The sequence below is a fragment of the Mesocricetus auratus genome, unplaced genomic scaffold (assembly GCF_017639785.1).
Source record: "Mesocricetus auratus isolate SY011 unplaced genomic scaffold, BCM_Maur_2.0 Super-Scaffold_100033, whole genome shotgun sequence".
NCBI lineage: Eukaryota > Metazoa > Chordata > Mammalia > Rodentia > Cricetidae > Mesocricetus > Mesocricetus auratus.
Window position 1 is genome coordinate 10,274,149 of NW_024429213.1, and position 21,607 is coordinate 10,295,755.

The 21,607-nt window shown below is 42.3% G+C and overlaps 1 pseudogene; it reads right to left on the reverse strand.

Annotated features, from left to right (window-relative positions):
- Positions 1 to 20,408: 20,408 nt before the first annotated feature.
- Positions 20,409 to 21,179, reverse strand: LOC106021981 (annotated as a pseudogene).
- Positions 21,180 to 21,607: the final 428 nt, after the last annotated feature.

Below are 21,607 nucleotides of genomic sequence, written 5' to 3' on the forward strand. Positions count from 1 at the left end.
AAATCATTTTCAAATTTTGTCATCTCTTTTCTAACCCCACAGCCAGATCCCTGTCATCTCTCATCTAGAATAATTCAATAGTCTTCTAACTGGTTTTTCTGCCTCTGGTCTCCTTCTTCTGTCTCAGCTTAATGACTGGTGCCAGAGATTATTCCAAAGCACAAATCATGATGATGGCTCTTTAATAACTCTGGCTTTTGGAAAGAAATCTAACCCCCATAACATGGGACATAAGATCTTTTTCAAAGCTACTCCCAGACAACCCATTCAGCCTTATCTGCACCAGACTATCTGTTATTTCCCGTATCATAGGTATTGGCTGTTCATGACTACTTCCCAAGTACAAGAGTGTACCTTCACACCAGCAAGTCCTCACATAGGCTGTTTCCTCTGCCAAAAATAACTGACAGCTTCTAGATTCAGGTAAAAAGAGATTCCTCTTTGCCAATCCTTCTCCAATGCCACAAGTCAGTTAATAATTAATTATTCCTGTTCGATTTCCATAGTAAATTACTCATCAAATGCTATTATTTTACATATTATATTGTTAACATTGAGGGGTATAGACTAGGACCTACTATTCTAAATCCCAATAAAGGACAAAAATATCAAAGATTCTAAATGATATGTAAGTAGGTGGATGGGTGCTAGGAAGGTGGTATGTGGATGGAAGCATGGGCTAGATGGTGAGTTGGGTAGATTGGTAAGTGGGAAGATGAGTGTCTTGAATTTTATTTCTCTTACATCATAACCAGAAGCAACTTGGGGAGGAAAGGGTTTGTTTGGCTTACACTTCCTCATTGCCATACACAATGAAGTAAAACTAAGCCGGGACTTCATGGGAGGAATCTGCTGGCCAGAACTGCATCACAGACTGTGGATGAATACTGCTTACTCATTTACTTTTCTTGCTCAACCAGCTTTCTTATACACCCCAGGACGACCTGCCCAGGAGTAGTACCATCCCCAATGGGCTGACCCTCGCACATCAAACATTAATCAAGAAAATGGTTCCACAGACTTGCCTATAGACCAATCTGATGGGCAAGTTTTCTCAGTTGAAGATCCCAGACGTCTCTGGGTTGTGTCAAGTTTACAAGAAACTAACCAACACAATGAGTGTGCTATGAATTAGAGGCTAGTTAGATGGTGGGTGGGAGTGATGGATGAGGGTTGATGGCTAGTGATCAGAGAGTAATATGTCAATGAATATAGAATGGAAATAGAAAGTAAGAGAGAGGGAAGATTATGAAGATGGATAAATGAGGGTGGGTAGATGGTGGTAGACCTTGAATGTGAAATATCTCCTACAAAGGCTCAAGGGTTGAAAGCTTGGTCCCTTCTTGGTAGCACTATAAAGAAATGATTATATTTTGAGGTCCCTAACAAAGGATGGATTAATCTATTGATGAGTACATAGCTGTTCTGTTTATTAGAACATGGGACCTGATTGTAGGAGGTAGTTCACTTAGAGTGTTCCTTTAAGGAGTATTTGCAATTTAAGAAAAGCAGCATGTGAGAGAAAGATGCCATAAGACAGGGTTCAAGCAGAGGGTCTTTTTATTTTATTGGGGAAAGGGGTGACAAAAAGGGGAAAGAGGAGGAGGGAGAAAGCTCCCTGGGACAGGAGCAGCAGAAAAGAAGAAAGAGGAGCAGTGTGTGTGTGTGTGTGTGTGTGTGTGTGTGTGTGTGTGTGTGCGTTAGATAGAGAGGAACAGACAGAGAGAGGGGGGAAAGAGAGAGAGAGAGAGAGAGAGAGAGAGAGAGAGAAGAATGGGACGTGGGAAGGACCTTTTAAAAAGGGAACATAGTGAATAGGCACAGGTGGTGGGTGCCCTTAGTGGCAGCAGTTGAGGGTATATCCTGTCAGGACGCCACTGGCAGGCCAGTACAGATACCTGAATACCAACAAGGAATTCCTGACTCCTTTCTCTCTCCCTGCTTCATGGCCACCATATGATGAGTAAGTTTCCTCCACCATGCCTTTTTTAAACTCTTTTTTAATTTTAAATTTAAATTAGAAACAAGGTTGCTTCACATGTCAATACCAGGTCCCTCCCCCCTTTCCCTCCCCTCCTCCCATGCCCTCCCACCAACCCCCCAGCACCCCCTCATTTTCCCAGGGAGGGTGAGGCCCTCCATGAGGGTGTCCATAGTCTGTCATTTCATCCAGGGCAGGGCCTAGACCCTCCCATAAGAGTCCAGGGTGAGAGTGCATCTCTCATTGTTGGATGGGTACCCGAAGTCCATTTGTATGCCAAGGATAAATACTGATCTACTACCCAAGGCCCAATAGATTGCCTAGGCCTCCTTACTGACACCCACATTCAGGGGGTCTTGATCAGTCCCATGCTGGATTCCCAGGCATCAGTCTGTGATTCAAGAGCTAAACCTTGTCAGGTCAGCTGTTTCTGGGGGTTAAACCAGTCCAGTCATAATCCCTTTGGTCATCAGTCTTCCCTCTCTGTTACTGGCTTTCTTGAGTTCAGCTCAGTGCTTAGCTGTGGGAGTCTGCCTCTTCTTCCATCAGCCACTGAATGAAGGTTCTGTTTCCCAGACACTCTGGTCATGGGACTGTAGGCTGGCACTCCCTAGATCTATGTCTAAAATCCATATATGAGAGAGTACATGCCATGTTTCTCTTTTTGTGACTGGGTTACCTCGCTCAGGATGGTTTCTTCTAGTGTCATCCATTTGCCTGAAAATCTCAGGATTCCATTGTTTTTTTTTTCCTGCTGGATAGTACTCCATTGTATAAATGTACCACATTTTCTCTATCCACCCTTCGGTTGAGGGGCATCTAGGTTGCTTCCAAGTTCTGGCTATTACAAATGATGCTGCTATGAACATAGTGGAACAGACAACCTTGTTGTATGAATGGGCATCTTTTGGATATATGCCTAAGAGTGGAGTTGCTGGGTCTTGTGGTAGGTTTATTCCCATTTTTCTGAGGAATCGCCATACTGATTTCCAAAGTGGCTGAACAAGTTGGCACTCCCACCAGCAATAGAGGAGTGTTCCCCTTTTACCACATCCTCTCCAGCATAAATTGTCGTTGGTGTTTTTGATTTTAGCCATTCTGACAGGAGTGACATGGCATCTCAGAGTTGTTTTGATTTGCATTTCCTGGATGGCTAAGGATGTTGAGCACTTTCTCAAGTGCTTCTCAGCCATTTTAGACTCCTCTATTGAAAATTCTCTATTTAGTTCTGCAGCCCACTTTGGTGTTTTGGAGAGTTGCTTCTTGATTTCTTTGTAAATTTTGGAGATCAACCCTCTGTCAGATGTGGGGTTAGTGAATATTTTTCCCATTCTGTGGGCTGCCTTTTTGTCTTGCTGACTGCGTCCTTTGCCTTACAGAAGTTTCTCAGTTTCAGGAGGTCCCATTTATTAATTGTGGATCTCACTGTCTGTGCTACTGGTGTTATGTTCAGGAAGTTGTCTCCTGTACCAATTCGTTCAAGGGTACCACCCACTTTCTCTTCTAAGAGGTTCAGTGTGGCTGGATTTATGTTGAGGTCTTTCATCCATTTGGACTTAAGTTTTGTGCATGGCGATAAACATGGATCGATCCGCATTCTTCTACATGCCAGCCTCCAGTTATGCCAGCACCATTTGTTGAAGATGCTTTCTTTATTCCATTGTATATTTTAGCTTCTTTGTCAAAGATCAGATGTTCATATGGGTGTGGGTTAATATCAGGGTTTTCAATTCGATTCCATTGGTCTACCTGTCTATTTTTGTGCCAATACCAAGCTGTTTTCAGGACTATAGCTCTATAATAGAGCTTGAAGTCAGGGATGGTGATCCCTCCGGACGTTGCCTTGTTGAACAGGGTTGTTTTGGTTATCCTGGGTCTTTTGTTTTTCCATACAAAATTGATTATTGTTCTTTCAAGGTCTGTGAAGAGTTGTGCTGGGATTTTAATGCGGATTGCATTGAATCTGTAGATTGCTTTTGGCAGCATTGCCATTTTTACTACATTGATCCTACCTATCCAAGAGCATGGGAGATCTTTCCATTTTCTGAAGGCTTCTTTCATTTCTTTCTTTAAAGATTCAAAGTTCTTGCGATACAGGTCTTTCACTTGTTTGGTGAGCATTACCCCAAGGTATTTTATGTTGTTTGTGGCAATTGTAAAGGGTGATGTTTCTCTGATTTCTCTTTCAGCCCCTTTTTCATCTGTATATAGTAGGGCTACTGATTTTCTTGAGTTGATCTTGTAGCCTGCCACTTTGCTGAAGGTGTTAATCAGCTGTAAGAGTTCCCTGGTAGAGTTCTTTGGGTCATTGATGTAAACTATCATATCATCTGCAAACAGTGAAAGTTTGACCTCTTCCTTCCCAATTTGTATCCCCTTGATCCCCTTTTGTTGTCATATGGCAATGGCTAGAACTTCAAGTACAATGTTGAAAAGGTATGGAGAGAGTGGACAGCCTTGTCTTGTTCCTGATTTTAGAGGAATTGCATTGAGTTTCTGTCCATTTAGTTTGATGTTGGCTGTTGGTTTACTGTATATAGCTTTTATTATGTTTAAGTATGTTCCTGTTATCCCAGATCTCTCCAAGACCTTTATCATGAAGGGGTGTGGGATTTTGTCAAAGGCTTTTACAGCATCTAGTGAGATGATCATGTGATTTTTGTTTTTCAGCTTGTTTATATGGTGGATTACGTTGATGGATGTTCATATGTTGAGCCATCCCTGAATCCCTGGGATGAAACCTACTTGATCGTGGTGAATGATTGTTCTGATGTGTTCCTGGATCCGATTTGCCAGTATTTTATTGAGTATTTTTGCATCAATGTTTATGAGGGATATTGGTCTGAAGTTGTCTTTCTTAATTGTGTCTTTGTGTGGCTTGGGGATCAAGGTTATTGAAGCCTCATAGAAAGAGTTTGGCAAAGACCCTTCTGCTCCTATTGCGTGGAATACTTTGAGAAGAATTGGTATAAGCTGTTCTTTGAATTTCTGGTAGAATTCTGCACTGAGGCCATCTGGACCTGGGCTTTTTTTTTGGTTGGGAGACTTTTGATGACTGCTTCTATTTTCATAGGGGTTATAGGTCTATTTAAATTGCTTATCTGTTCTTGATTTAATTTTGGCAAGTGATAGCTATCCAGGAAGTCGTCCATTTCCTTTAAATTTACGAATTTTGCCTCCACCATGCCTTTTAACCAAAATGACTGTGCCTAAAATCAGTGGATCATCTAAGCATGGGTTGAAATCTCTGAAACCAGCAGCACAAATAAATCTTTTCCCTTTACATTGATTTTGTCAGACACTTTGTCACTATGTAAATAGTAGATTGGTTAGGGCAGCCATTATAACACAATAGATAGATGTGGATGAAAGGTGAGTGATAGGTAGGTGAATGAATGAATGAAGAGTGGAACTTTTGCTTGATGTCAATAAAAATCTTAGAAGAAAGTAGAAAACCTCACAAAAGAGTCTTGGGTCCTAAGTCGTTTGATTGGAAGCAGATTCAGTGGCAACTCAAGCCCAGCTTCCCAGATGTGCTGTTTAGTTTTTGTCAACCTGACAGAAATGGGGGTCACCTGAGAAGGAAGAGCATCAACTTAAGATCTGTCTCCATTAGATTGGCCTGGGGGCATGTCTATGAGACATTTTCTTGATAAATGATCGACATAGGAAGGGCATGTCACTGTGGGTGCTTGTACTGCTGGGAAGGTAGTCTTGGGTTGTATATAAGCAAGGAAAAAAGTGATCAGCATTCCTCTGCGATCTCTGGTTTAATTCTTGCCTTGACTTCCATCAATGATGGATTGTGACCTGCAAGATGAAATAAACCATTTCCACCCCAAATTGGTTTTGGTTTGTGTTTCATCCCATAACACCAACCTACACTAGGAGTCTTGGAAGCAGGGACCTGTGCTGGTCATCAGTGCCTTCTATTCTATCATAGTTCCAGTCTCACCCAAAGCAGAGGTTTGATTGATGCTTATTGAATGGAAGTCAGTTATTCTCAACCTGTTTCCTCTAGCTATTAGAATCCTTGATCTTAAAAAGATGTCCCTTGCTGGGTAGTGATGGTACATGCCCTTAATCCCAGCCTTCTGGAGTCAGGGGCAGGAGGATCTCTGTGAGTGTGATATCAGCCTGGTCTACATAGTGAGTTCCAGGACAGCTAGGGCTACAAAGAGAAACCCTGTCTTGAAAGGCCAAAGGGAGGGAAGGAGGTAGGAGAGGGATAAGGAGAGGGAGGAAGGGAGAGAGGGATGAAGAGAGAGAGAGAGAGAGAGAGAGAGAGAGAGAGAGAGAGAGAGAGAGAGAGAGAGAGAGAGAGATCCCTCATGTAGTTTAAGGGAGAGTTCTGGCCTGCTCTTTGTCTTCCTTTCCCTTTCCAGAACACAATCTTTGTCTTATGTAAACCTGTTTCAGATTAAGTCAACTATGCTAGCTTGACATCTCTTGACCCAAAATACTGAAGTGTAAATATTGGGAATTTGTTAACTGATGTCAGTATTTCTACGATATGAATGGGAACAACATATTTATCTTTAAGAAATCTACCAGGCAGCTCACAAGTCCAATATCATGGCTTTGAGTTGAAATTATGGTCTCTTTGGTATAAACAGGGGGAAAACTTCAGACCATGCTGATTACAAGCCCCAATTCATAGTTTTACAATTCTTGGTTGAGTAAAAGTGGGAAAGGAAATAAGTTATTCGGTAATAACTGTAGCTTGGTTAAAAAATCCTTCCCAATATGTCGATCACATGGGAAACAGCTATCTTATGGGCTTTCAATAAGGCTGGCCCACCCTCACTGCCCAGACCACCCACCCATTTCAGGTCATGGGTGGGTGGCATGTTCTACTGCATCATCTGCACTGCCACCAATCTCAGCTCTGCCAAGGAACCTTACTGATGCAAGATTCAGTGTCAACACCTGATTTGAGTCCATGTAGTGTTTGGGAACCTCTGTGTTCTCTTCATTTTTCTCGTGCATTATGTGCTCTTCACAATCTCAGCTGAAAGAGAATGTCCTTCCCTCCTCTAAGCCTATGTTTGCCCTCTCTCCCACCTCCATCCTGTATCAAAGATAGATCTGATAGTGATCCAAAGACTGGGTGGACTCTGAGGTCCCCAAAGTGTGAGGGACCTCCAGGAGTCAAAGAACACTTGTAGTTAGTGAGAACTGAACAGCTGGAGTCCTGAATTAAAAGCATCTTGTCTAGGCTTTTGCTACCCAAAAGAGTACCTGGGCTGGCAACATCGGCATGTGCTGGTGCTTATTAGAAATGTAGAATGCTGGCTCTATCTAGACCTCCTAAGTGGGAATCTCTATTCTAACAAGATCCTCAGAGGATTCAGATGCCCTATAAAATATGTGAAGACCCGGGGGCCATGTGACTTAGCCAGTGAGTCAGAGCCCTTCTCAGCTCTATGATGTCTTACCCTCTTCCTACCAACAAGTTACCCCACACTCTATTCAATTGCCACCTCAAGAAAGTGTCTTTATTGTAAATCACCAAACCCTCTGTGTGGCTTACTCAGGCATTTGCATCATCATATTATTTAGTTTTCAACCATTAGCAAAGCAGACATAGCTAACAAACACTGAGGAGATGTGATGATATAAAGATCAACTTTGATAGGGCTGAGGGGAGCTGACAGAAAAGGGAGAACGAGATGAGTACTTGCTGGGAGATGGAAGGGATGAAATGAAGTAAGGAAGGATGGCTGAGAGGGCATGGACAGGCCAGCTTCCTGTGGGAAGAAATAAGGGGATGACTCTCCCGCACAACTCTTACATTGAAAGACTAACCTCCAGTGCTGTAGAATATTACTGTCTTAGGACATAGGGTCTTCAAAGATGCGAATGAATGAAGATGAAGCCGTTAATGCTGATTCCTAAGCCAAAAGAGGAAGTTTAGACAGAGACAGGTGCTACAGATGTGTATACTAACAAAAGATCATGCAAGGACTCAGGAAGAAAGTAGTCACCAGAAAGTCAAGGGGAGATGCCTCAGGAAAAAGCACCTTGGCTCATGTCTTGATCTTGAAGGTGTAGCTTCCAGCCCTGTGGGAAAATCCATTTCCGTTGTACAAGCCTCTGGTCAGTGGTATTTTTGTGATGGTTTCCCCTGAATAGCAATTTGCCACCTGGGTCTGCTCAGGTGTTTTACTTAGAGATAGCCACCAGGAAGCAAGCCACCTCTGTTTCTGGGTGTCCCCCTCCTCCACACAAGCAGCCTGCTTTCCCTCACAAGGAGTCTTGAGAATAAATGGAGGACTGGCTGGATCCAGAACAAAAGCCTCCTGCTCCTCAACATTCTCTCTCACACACTTTTGCACACGCCCCATAAAATTGCCCACACTCTTATTGCCAACTGCAAGGGTCCCGTAAACGGGGAGAAGTCAAAGTGCTTCACAGTAAAAATATCTAACACTTCCACAACACCTACTTTGTTCTGACACTGCTTTGAGCTCTGTATGCACGTTAAGCCGCCTAAGCTTGTGAAGTAGGCCCCTGCATTGATTTTCTGCCATGGAAACTGGAATGCTTTCCCCAGTTTAGGAAGGAAACAATTCTCCTTCCCTTCTCTACCCACTTCCTTCAAGGGCTGCTTGCAGATGGCTCTGGAGCTCTAGGTCTCTTCAAGAATGGTTCCATTCAAGAGAGGCAAGAACACAATGACTGATCAAGTTAGAGCCACCCTTGGAACTCCAACTCTGTAATGCTAGTGCCAAGAGGGAGCTCTGCTGAAGTTTGGTTGAGAATCAAGCACACCTCACATTTTCCCTCGGTGAGGCTTATGTTCCCTGTTATGGGAACATGGATCCCAAGAACATACAACCTGACAGCCTTCCTAGCTGCTTTTCCAGCTCAGTTAGCTATCTGGGCAGAGGCAGCTTCCACACCCCCACTCTTAAAATGAACAGGTCCAGAGAGAGATTACATAATTGGCTCAAGGTCACACTATTAGCAAGGAACAAAGCTGAGACCTGAACCCAGCAGCCTGGTCCCAGAATCCAGACTTTGAATCACAAAATCTTGCCCAGTGGATAGCTGAATGCCCAACTATTCTTTGGCAAAATGTGACCCAGAGGAGGGGCAATCTGGTCCACTCCTTCTGTCTCCCTGCAAGTCTATTAGGAACCAGTGAAATGGATTTCCTCAGGGGTCCAGCAGGGCATTGCTTTCCTAGGATGCTGTCATAGGGACCACCTATGGAGGCTTGCTCAACACCTGCAGTCCAGGTGGCTCTTTCTGGGCCAGAAGATGAGAAGGAGGTCCCCCTTCGCTAACCTACCCCTCCCTGCTGCTGCCCATCTCATGTAGGAACACAGAATAATCGCTCTTCTATAGAAACGACTCAAATCAGCATCCCTCCACTGAGAGTGTTAGTGACAGGTGATTGCATCAGGACACTGAAGCAGCAGCCAGGGCCTGGGTGCCTATGTTATTTACTGGTCTATCATGTATAATTTCCAGGTTTAATTTTATCTTCACAAACTTACAGGTGCAAAATGTAGGATAAAGTTCTTTAAGGGGCCCCTGTGAGAAGCCAGGCTTCTCTCGTCCTCCCTCCTCACACCCCCAAGAGCTCTCAGGGTGGCTCACTCAAATTAAATCATTATTGAGGAGGAATAATCCTGGTAGGTTCAGAAAATCAGTTTTAAATTCAGCCTGCTAGCAAAATTCTGAATGTATTTACTTTCTAGATTTCATTTCTCCATCCATATTAAAGCTCCGTGGCGTTATCAATTATGGGTTTATTGCAAAGCACAATAGGATTCAATCTGGAAAATGCCTCGGGGTATGTCTTAAGAGGACGATAAAGCTAATAGTAATGGGTCTACAACTTCTAAGGCTAATTTCCACAGTTACAAATTTCATAAATAAATAGAAGGCATGTCAGTTTTCAGTCACCCAGCTTGAGGTCGCTCTGACTGATAACAGGGCCTGCCATCAAACTCAGATCCTAGCTCCTGTTGGAAAGTTTTGACCATCTGATGTTTCTTGGATCAGCCAAAAAAGACCTCAGGAAGATGGGTTGTGCAGATGGAGCCTTCCTGAGTGCCCCTGCTCTTCCTGTTCCTGCCACCTGGCTGTGAGTTGGTTTGGATACAGAAGCACGGCTCACCCTGGAATCTGGGTATGTGACAGCCCAAAGTCCAGCTAAACTGTGACAGGGTGAGTGGGTTGACTGTCATGTGTTAGTGATACTGTGTTAAAGCCAGGGCTTGGAGTTGTGTGTCGTAGGGCTGGGGCCTCCACTGTAATTTAGAAAAGTGAAGGTGATTAAGTAAAGGAGTTGGTGGTGGATGAGGACAGATCCTCTCCTAACTCTCTGGTTACTTCCCTTAGATGCCTGGCTCGTGCATGTCTCCTTCCCCTCCAATGCTGGTGCTGGTGCCCATTACCCCCACCTCCTCACCTTCTAAGTGCTGTTGGACACCAGGGATGAAGCTGCCTGCTTTGGTGCACTTTGGGTAGTGGTTCTGTTTCCTTTAAGCTCATGTATACTTGGAACTGGCAGCTAGCTTGGGTTTAGACCTTTCTATTTTCCACCTCAGATCATTCTGGAAAGGTAGTATCTGCCTTAGCCACAGCAGAACTATGACTTAGAAATGCAAAGTTAGCACCTACAGGTGTGCGATCTTCAACCAGTGGAGACAGGAACCGGGAGTAGATGTGTCTACTCTGCTGCTTTCAGGTGGGCAAATCCAGAATTCTACATACTTTGCATGGTGTCCTAGCAGGGCAACCTCCATTTGCCTGTGGCAATACCCTTATACTTACGCTAACTTTCCCCTTTCCTTTCTCCCTCTCCCTGCTCCCTCCCTCTGGGTCCCAGGGATCACTTGTCAAATGCAAGCCCTGTGCCCAAGTCTTGGCCTTAGGTTCTGCTTCCCGAAGAAAGAAACTAAGACAAATGTACATCATGGGATTTGTTCCTTTGAGTAAGGTAAAGGCAGGACATCTTCCAATAGCTCTTGTTAAAATGCACACATGTAACTTGGTGGGGGAGCAAAGTCCTTTCCTCTTTCCTATTCACATGGAAGCTTTACCAGGGGAGTTATTTGTCACCTGGGAAGGCAGAGAGAGAGCAAAGCCAGGAGATGCAAGATTATTGATGGTGGGTAGAGGGGGTAGCTGGGAACAGGGCAAAAGAGACCCTGGGGAACCAGGACTCAACACGAGTGACAGGAGCAAGGGCAGGCAGCAGGCAGCATGCCCCAAGTTTTGTGAGTGAGTGAGTCTGGGCTATGGGGATGTTCACTGGTATAGAGGAACCCAGATGCCAGGCAGCATGGTAATACATCCTCCAACAAGAAAGACTTGGGTTCTATTCTAGGGCAGTAGGCTGGCATGAAACCTCAGTGACAACTATTGTGTCTGGGACTTGATTTTCACTGGACACAGTTTCTGTCCTTAAAGGCAACCTCTGAATACTGGCAGGACCCAAGAGACTGTGCAGTCACTGCTTTCTCAGTTGGGGCAGATAAACAACAAAGCTGAATTGGAGAACAGTCATTAGATACCTTAGAAGCCTTTTGAAAGTCAGTTTGGTCTGAAAACAGCACCTATTAATAATGGCTGACGTTTCTTAAGAGCTTACAGCATGTCCACAACTGTTCACAATGTTTTGCTGTGCATTTAATTCTCTTGACAACCTTCTGTGGTAGGTAGTGTTGTTATTCCCTGTGTGCAGCTGGGGGAATGGAGGTATACTGTGGTTGAGTTGGTTAAAGACATACGACTAGTAAGCACTATACCAGGAATTGATACCATGTAAAATATGAACATGACAGGGTGTTTGGTTGGTGTTTTAGAAATGTAGATGCCGTATGAGACACATTTCTGCCATTCAAGGATTGTAACATTTATCGAGGGAGACACACATTTACACACATAACAGAAATATGAAGCCAAATGAAATAAACCCCATAATAGCCTCAAAGGCACTATCTTCTGCTACACAGTTTCTGACTCTCTGGCTTATGCTTCATTCCCGTTTTTACAGGAACAGGTACTTAGAGGCTCTAGGGTGGAGGTACTTGGGGTCCCCAAGAGTGGGTGGGGTTAGGTGATGCCTTAATTCAGTCCTGATGGGAACTAGTCTATGATTCTCATTTAGGGCTTCATGCCGAATCATTCCATACCATTTTTGCTTCTCTTGTAGATAGATGCATTCATTATTTCGTTCATTGTTCATTCTCTAAATCCGCATTGTTTCTCCCCAACTTCTTTAGGAAATCTGAAGCGAAGGGAGTAGTTTTGTTCATGTCACAAAAAAACTTTCCAGGGACATTAAGATTTGGAACTGAGTGCTTCTGATAGGCTGTGAAAATCCTGTCTGAGGTAGAGGGATACTGGAGGAAGCTATCAGATAATCTCAAAATAAAGAAGACATGCGTCTCCTATATTAGTAATTTTTCTGTTGCTGTGATAAAATACCATGACCATGGCAACTTAAGGATAAAATCCCATGACATAGACAAATTAACCATTTGGGCTTATTGTTCCTGTGGAATAAAACTCCATGATGATGGAACAGAGGCAATGTAGTGGGATTAGGAAGCTCCTATCTTCAAACCATAGATACTAGGGAGAGAAAACTAGCTGCAAATAGGATGAGGCCTTAAACTCTCAAAGCTCACCCCTGGTGACATACTTCCTCCAGAAAGGCCACATCTCATAAATTTCCCTAAAGAGCATCACCAACTATTGGTCATGTGTTCAAGTACATGAACCTATGGGCGCATGTCATTCAAACCAACACAACTGCTGAGAGATAGAGTAAGTTCCTCTGTTTCTCAATATTCATTCTGGGTTCCACATTCCCTGCTCCTTTCACGACAGAAAGAGGGATCTGTGTACGCACAAAACACGACCTAGTTCAAGAAGGTTTCTTTTCCTTACAGAGAGAATCGAATTGTATTATTTTTAGATTGAACAAAATAAACTGTTATGTTCTGATATGCAAACAAATTATAAGGAAACATATTAAAGAAGAAGACAATGGAATGTGCATAGTAAATATGTGGATGAGATGTTTTCTTCTAATGTACAAAGAATAGATACAATATAGGAAGTCAACAATGAGATTCTGATACGTTGGGTCAAGGGGCATTAAGGAGAAAATTTCATACAAGGAAATACTAATTGTAAAGTCATGCCTAGGAAAACATTGAAATTCACAATTCACTTAAACATGCAAAAATATTTACCAAGCACCCACTATCTGCCAGATTTGGGGAATATGGAATTGAATCTGTCATAGATGATGCTCCCAAAGTGCTTAAGGCCTAGAAGTGGGGAGAATAAATTAAGCAGACGTTACCAATAACACCTAGACATTGGGATAAATGTAGGAATATAATATTACAAAAATTAGTACAAGCTGAAAATGAAACTCCTGAGGTACCAGAATCAAATAAAAAAGTTAAACTAGAATAATAAACTCATGCATTGATACTGTATCATCCAGGGAGTCTATCAGAAAGTCTATAGGCCTTAGGCAATTGAGATCAGCATATAAACAGGGATGTGGAGTCAGAGAGTGCTCCTGGCCCTCATCAAAATGGAAGGGTCAAACTAAAGTTTTTGTGAGGTTTGAGGTGGGGCCACGTGGGAAGTCTTCTGGTTCTTATGCGGTGGAGGCTGCCTTGGAAAGGAATCGTGAAATCCAGTTTTTAATACTTCCTCCCTTTCTCCTCTCTGTGTGTTATATACATGTTACATACGTGTATCTGGGGGTGGGATGGGGTGTGGAGGCCAGAGGTCTATGTCAGGTATTTTCCTTGATCACTTCCCACTTTGGTTTGTGAGATAGGGTCTTTTACTGACCCTGGGGCTCATTATTTGCTAGGCTGGCTGACCAATGAACTCCAAGGATGTAACGTGGTCATGCCTGGTATTTATGGCTTGAGAAACTGAATTCAGGTTCTCAAGCTCGCACTGCAAGCAGTTTAGCAGACCGGTCATCTCACCACCCCTCTTCCTCTTTTTCTTTGCATCTGCCCCACGAGTTGAGTAGCTTAACTTTGTCATACATAAGCGCCTCAGTATGATGTGCTTTTCGTCCTCAAACAATGTGAACATCCAACCACAGACTGCAACTTCCAAAATGGTGAGCTAAAACAGATCTTTTTCTTTTATTAGTATATTATCCCAGACATTTGTTACAGTAACAAAATGCTGACTAACACATCTTATAAGTGTGACAAAAGGTTAGCTTTCATCTGAGGGCTTGTCATCAGTTTGAGATTGTGGCAAATGGCCTCTTCTCTTTTCCTAGGGCTATAGATAATAAGTAAAAGCCTCTGTAAGAATTCTAAACCTTGTGAAATGTAAATTCACACCAGCTTTATAATAAAGGAATTCCTCAAGCCACAAAGTGCCTACATGTGTTATGAAATAGACAACATCACTTATGAAGTACAGTTTTCAAGTGTGTTTAAGATGGAAAGAAAATAATAGGGGAACATTTCTAGATTCTATGTGATTTAAAAGAAATAACCAAAAACAATATGTGGTCCTCAGGTTGAGTCCTGACAAACAAAAACTCAGAAAAGAAACCCTTTGGAAAAAATTGGATATTATGTTAAGGAAATTACTCTTAATTTTGTTAATTTGTATAATAATGACAATATTTTTATATTCTGTTTTTATTTTGTAAAAAAAATCACACACCAAAAGTTTTAAAATTCTTTTAAGAGATACACATTGAAATTGTGTGCCACTTAATGACAGGGATATAATCTGGGAAGCAGGCTGTTATGTGATTTTACCATTGCACAAACATCATGGTGTGTACCTATACAAACCTAGATCTTATAGGACTATGACTGGATGCATGTGACCTTTTGATGCAATCAAGAGACTCAGTAAACACAAGACCTATGAGTCTGTTGCCAGAGTAACAAGACATCTGTTTTTTTTTCAGCAAACTTTCGTTTTACAAAGAGGAGGAGTACACATTAAATTAATGAAAGAAATAATTACATAGTAAATACATAATTCAGTAATGTAGCTATTTATTTCATCAGTAAGTATTCTGCACAGAGTTTTTGTATGGCTTCCAGTGCAGCAGGCTTGTTTACGGCAATGTCACTAGAAACATGAGCAATGAATTGCATTACAACATTACGATGGAGAAGGCATTGGTAGATAAGAGAAGTTAATTTCTGGCATTTTGTTATATTTTTAAAGATACATTTATGTTATTTTGTATGTATGAATGTTTGTCAGCATGAGAATTGTGCACCATGTGCATGCCTGGTGTCCATGGAGGTCGGAAGAGGGAGTCAGGCCTCCTGAAACTGGAGCTAAAAACAATTTTGAGTTGCCATGTGTGTGCTGGGAATCAAACCTGGATCCTCTGGAAGAGCAACAATTTCTCTTAACAACTGAGTCATATTCCCAGCCCCTTGTTAGTATATATTAATTGTACAAAATCATGTGTCCCATCATAGCATCACACACACACACACACACACACACACACACACACACACACACACATATATATGATATACTTTGATTATATTTACCTCCTAATACCCTCGTATCTCTCCACCTCCTGCTGATGCTCCTTCTCTTCCCAAATTAGTTCCCTTCTACGTAAAAAAAAAGTCGAGATTGCGCATATGAGAGAAAACATGTATATTTGTTTTCTGAGCCTGGCTTATGTTCATTAACAAGGTGATCTGCAGTTTCATCTCTTTTCCCCAAAGCATGGGTTCTTTCTTCTTTATAGTTGAATAATTTTTGAGTTTTCTCATCCCTATATCCACCGAATTTTTGAGTTTTCTCATCCCTATATCCACCGAAGGACACCTTGACTGACTCTGAAACTTGGCTACTATGATACCACAATAAGTATGAATGTTCAGTTATCTTTATTATAAAAATTCATCTCCATTATAATATTCTGGGACCATAGTATATGTGATGTGCTGTTGGGAAAAATGTTGCATGATGTATGAGTGTATTTAAGAGTGTGTATAATTCTGGGCCAGGTGAGATCCTACAGGACAGTTTAATAAGAGAGACTATCTAGAGGGCATAATCAGACTGTAGGAAAAACAAAGTCTTTTGTAGCACCTCAGAGCTGCATGAGTTTCCAGTCATTGGGGTCTTCAAGGACAGAGGATGGAGCAGTCACTGGAACTTGAAGAGTGGTAGTTCCAGTTAGAGAAGGTGTCATGACAGAAGCTGTGGGTTTTGGTGGGAAAACCCAGTTACTGCTAACCCTCGACTCGTTTGACCTTCTGTTAGATTGTCCCATTGTCCACGAGAGCCAGAGATTCCACATCCTCAAGAAAATAAAGGTATAGGGAAAGTGTCAAGGCCAGAGGAAAACTATTCTGCACAGGATAAAATACGAGGATGCCTGGAATCTATTTTAAAGTACCTTAGGAAAAAACAGATGAGGCGAACATGACATATGTTGACAATTGTTAAATCCAGATGGAGAATATGCACATTAGCTATATTAGTTTCTACTTTTCTTTATATTTGAATTTTCATAACAAAAAGTAGAATGCGAGAGTAAAATAAATATAGACATTTTAAAACAAAGTCTGAAAAAATTTACACTTATGATCCTAACTGGAAAAATTACTAGAGGATTTACTTCAGAGATGAAACCTAGAAATGAAACCCAGAAGGCAGCTGTAGGAGACGAAAAGCAATGATGAGTGATGAACCTGGGTAAACATGTGAGTAAATCTAAATGAACATTAGCCGTAAAAATAGCTAGAGATTACAGATCAGTGTGGAAGCCTCTACTGTAGATGAAGACACAGAAGAGGGGCCAGCAGGGGAAGGGAGGAGGGAGGCGTCTAGAAAAAGGGGAGAATGGATGAGCTGAAATTTAAAGGTCAAAAAGGAGTTATTGAAGAGGAATATGAGGGCAAACTCAAGCTGAAGGTGCAGCACCAGGTGGAGATAATTCCCAGACCACACTGCTTTTGATACATCTGGCAATGGGAGGTCCCTTTGGGGCATGGAGGAAGTAAACACATAGGAGTCATAACCTAAAGGATCTGTGAAAATGGGTCTGAGGGGTCTCAAATTCAAGACTGGAAGACAATGCAGGGTTTTGTGCAGGGAAATGACCTGATCAGATTTGCATTTTAGAAATGAAACTTGAGCTCACATTTGGAGGATTGGTTGAAGAGTTCAGAGGGGAGGCAGCTCTCAGACAGGACACCTTGCAGAAATCAAGGTGAGGCAAGAGCAGATCTGATCTGAGGCAGTAGCACTAACGCTGACGATGGAAATGGAGAGGAAACTGATTCAAGAGATAGCGAAGAGGTCATCTGATGAAGACTCAGTGATTGATTGGAGTTAGGGTGGCTTTGCTTGGATGGAGGTAAAATCATGGAACTAGTAACTTGTGGAAAGAGAAGATTTGATGACTCAATTTTCTTCATATCAAAATGCTGGGGTCTGAAGCAATGAATTAGGGTGGGAGCCATATACGGGAAGCTTGAATTCGGATGTGAAGAAAACAAGAGGAGGGCCAAGCAAGCCTTGTCTAAACTTACATGAGGAGAGAAAACCATTTCCCTAGCATTCCCCATCAAAGTCTTCCATCTCCTTGCCTGGAACAAATCAGGTCCTAATGACATTGAGGACTTGGAGACTGAGGAAAATGGAGAAGAAAATTGTTGTATTTGGCTTATGTAAATTGTCCAATTACTGAGGATGGTGCACTGCTCCCAGATAAAACTGGGTTTCTGTTAGCAGGGAAGGGGCTGGAGTGGGTAACCTAGACAAACAACAAAGCATGCTGTTACCACATGGTTACACAAACAAGGACTGTGGTCTGCCGGGCTGGGAAATAACCTACCTTAGATGTTCAACCCCGAAGGCTAGAGGGCAGAACTGGGAGACTTCCTCCTGGCTGGACAGCCTGATGAGTGTCCAGGGACGATTCCACAGCAGTACATATGTGATTGGGGAATAAAAGTCAAGGGCCATTGAAAGCCTCTGGCCTCAATAGACTGTTTTGGGATCCAGGACTATGCTTAATGTGCAGATGGGGACCTGATGGACTTCACTGGGCAGCTTTGTGGAGGCAGAGGAATCAGCGAAAGAAACCATGTTAACATTAGGAATTCTTACATTTTTTAAAGGAGGAAGAAGTTAATTTCACTCATGTTTTCAGAAGTTTTGGGTCCATCATGGCAGGGGATGCATAGCTGTGAGAAAGGTTTGATATCTATTGGTTGGAATGTGAGACAGTTGGTCATATCGTGACAACCAGGCAGTAGAAAACTCAGGCTAGAACCAGAAGACTCCTGTCTAGTAACCCAATTTTTCTAAATAAGATCCCTTCTTCCAAAGCATCATGACTTCCCAAATAGTGCCCACAGCTGGGGACAACCTCTTTAAATACATGAGTTTGTTGGAGATACCACACACACACACATACACACACACACACACACACACACACACACACACACACACACACACGGATCTTACATGTTATGTGTAGGGTATTAAGTACTCTCTAACTACCTTGTGGCTGTATAGCTTTTGGGAAAATTCTCAAAAGCTGACACAATTACTCTGGTATTTAAAGAAAAAAATGGTATTTTGTTTAAATACCCAGAAACAACCTTAGTTGAAGATAAGCCTTGTTGTCTTCTTTTATTCCTCCTTAAACTGACTTGAGTTTCTGCCATTTAAAACCAAAGCAGTCTTGACTCATACATACAAAGGTCTAGTATCCTTTGGTTAGGAGGGAGTTGTAATACATGCTAAGAAATAATTCCTAGAAGATGCAATATGTTCCATCTTTAGCCTTGCTCGGAATGTCAATTTCAGTAACTCATCCTGTCCCTAGGTTCTCACCCCCATCCCTGAAAGTCTTTGGTCTTTCTTGTATTTGCTCATCCAGGACAGGAGTCTGATCCCCAACCAGAGCAAGATGCCTACTGTTACTCTTTCTGGGAATTAATTTCATAGTTGCTATCTCCCTGTCTTGACCACTCTGCACGGCTGTCTCATAGTCCCTCACAGCACAGGCTGGCTGATCTTCATGATAATAGATTCCTTGAGGAAGAGTGAAGATGGTATCTTTCCAACTTCTAGAATGACTTGTACAAAGTTCCCCTCAAAGTGTTTGTTAGTTTCAAATCCATTAACTTGAGGAAGAGTATAATTTAGTGGTTAATAGAATAGCCTCCAGAGTGAGACGCCCCAGGTTCAAGTCCCAGCTCTGCCACTATTATCTCTATGACATTGGGCAAGTGATGCTCAACCTCCTTTAAGGGGATAATAACAATGCTTACCACACTAAAGACTGCTTTGAGGATACAAAACACTTAAATCGATGCCTGCCTCACGGATAGTGCTAGATGCTGGTTCTTTTTATTTAGGTTGAGATAGTTAAGACTGCTCCTGGGGAAAGCAGGCTTTGTTCCTCCACATTATCCTTTATTTCTTTCTGTTTCCTTTCACGGAACCCTTTTTTCACATTTCCTACGTCATCACCTTGGTCTCCCACCTTGCTTTGCCTTCTATGTGTGTTTTGCATATGTTCCTCCTCCCCCTTCATCTTCCAAATCCCTTGCTGTAGCACAATGACACAGATGTAAGAACTCTGGTCACTATCTTCCTTTGCAGTAGTTACCTTAATGCTAACTTAATGCTCCCTCCTTACCCACAGCTGATATTTTCACATTAATACAGTAAGACTCAACACAATAGGTCAGGGGAGATCATTTTAGAAAGTGAATATCTTGGGGGAGGTCCTCTGAAATTACTACCCAAGTCATTGATTATTTCTCTTGGAAGCTAACAGTGACTGACCCGGCTGGAATATAGTTATATAAAGGAATACAGAAATACATGTCAGTGTGGATCCTGATGACTGGACCCCCTTTTCTCTTACTGGAACTGGAGTCCTGATAACTGCTTCTGTTGCTGACCAGTCTTGTATCCTCAGAGATACCTCAATTGCTAAATAGTTGCAGGAGCAGAAGAGGAAGAAATTCTGGTGGCTAAAGTCATACAAGGGTCAACAAGTTGTGAAGTCACCAATGGAGAGAGACCTCGAGATCCTTTCAAGACTGTCCAGGAGATGGGAGAGGCGGGATCCTCCCTCCCATCCCCTATCTGCTTTCCTCACACAGGGCAATGTAGTTCACAGAACTCAGAGTGATGTCATAGCACTACTATAGAAGAGGAGGATAATAGGCATGTGTCTTAATTTGGGCTACTATAACAAAATTTTATAGATTGGTTAGCCTATAAGCAACAGAAATCTGTTTCTCCCATTGCTGAAAGTTAGGAAATCTATGATCAAGGTAGCAGCCATGCCAGGTTCCTGAGGAGGACTAATTTACAGATTGTGGTCAGCCAATGTTTTGTGTTCGGAAATAGAATGAGAAGTTTCTGAGTTTTTCCCTTTTTCTCAAGGTCTGACAATTAACTTATTTCCCTTAACAAATTGTTTTTGACTGGACTCAGTCTTAGAAGTAGAAGCTCTTAGTGAAGACAGCCTATGTCTCTTGACAATCTGTTCCTGGCATTTTTTGAGCTTTTTTGGCTTCCTTCATTCTCTTGGCCAAAAGTTTAACATATTCTGCAGCCTAATAATTCATGCATTATTTTCCCAGGGAAATATGTCAGTGTTTGTGTTGCAGGACATGTGGGGCAACAAGATGCTGAGTCTTGGGTGTTTTGGGCTTCTTACATTATTTGCTGAAAGGACTTTCTGACAACATATTGGTAGATATTATCTACTTTACAGATATTGACAAATTTTTGGATTCTAGTAGCTGTCTTGGTCCCTGGCGGCTGAGGCACAGGAGGACCTGTCAGTCTAAGAATATTCTTTTCTCGTTTTTTCACAATGACCAAGTTGAGAACACTCACATTGCCATCCACAATTCATCCTGAAGAGACGTGCACTTCCTCCCTCTAGCTTTCCTTGATCTATAATGAGAATGCTCCTTACTCTACAGCAGGCTGTCATGAAGACACCTTGTTTCATAGGAAGACCTTGTCCATTGTTCCCCCCACTGATTAGGAGGGACCATATAACCCTTCCACTCTTCACCAGAGCATCAGCAGCTACTTCTATGGCCATGTGCTTCTCATAGAAAGTAGGAAGTTTGTGTTCATTGTCCACTACAGTGAGTTTCTGACAGCCAAAGGCTAGGAAGGAGACATTCAGCTTCATCTTGACACAGTAAACCCCCTTGGGGGTGCCATGAAAAAGAGCCTGAAACATTTTTTATAAGGCATCATAGGTCACCTATAGGGTACTAATTTCACTCCTTTGGGTGCTATCCTTATGTTCTATCTACCTCCTAAAGGTCCCACTTGCAAACAATGGAGATGAGATTTCAACATTTTGGGAGGACATAAGCATTCGGTACTAAACAATACTTTGTATTCTGGAAGAAATTGATTTTATCTGTAACATAACTTTATATGCTAGATTTTTCAAAAAGTGCTTTTGCATAGGGGTTTCTAGTTATCTTTATAATAACTCTATGAGGCAGATACAAGAGGGGAGCTGAGTAAGGCAATAACCTACTTTAGTCAGGTTAGCTGCCTTCATAAATGAGTCCCGAATCTCAGTACCTTAACATGATAGCACATTGT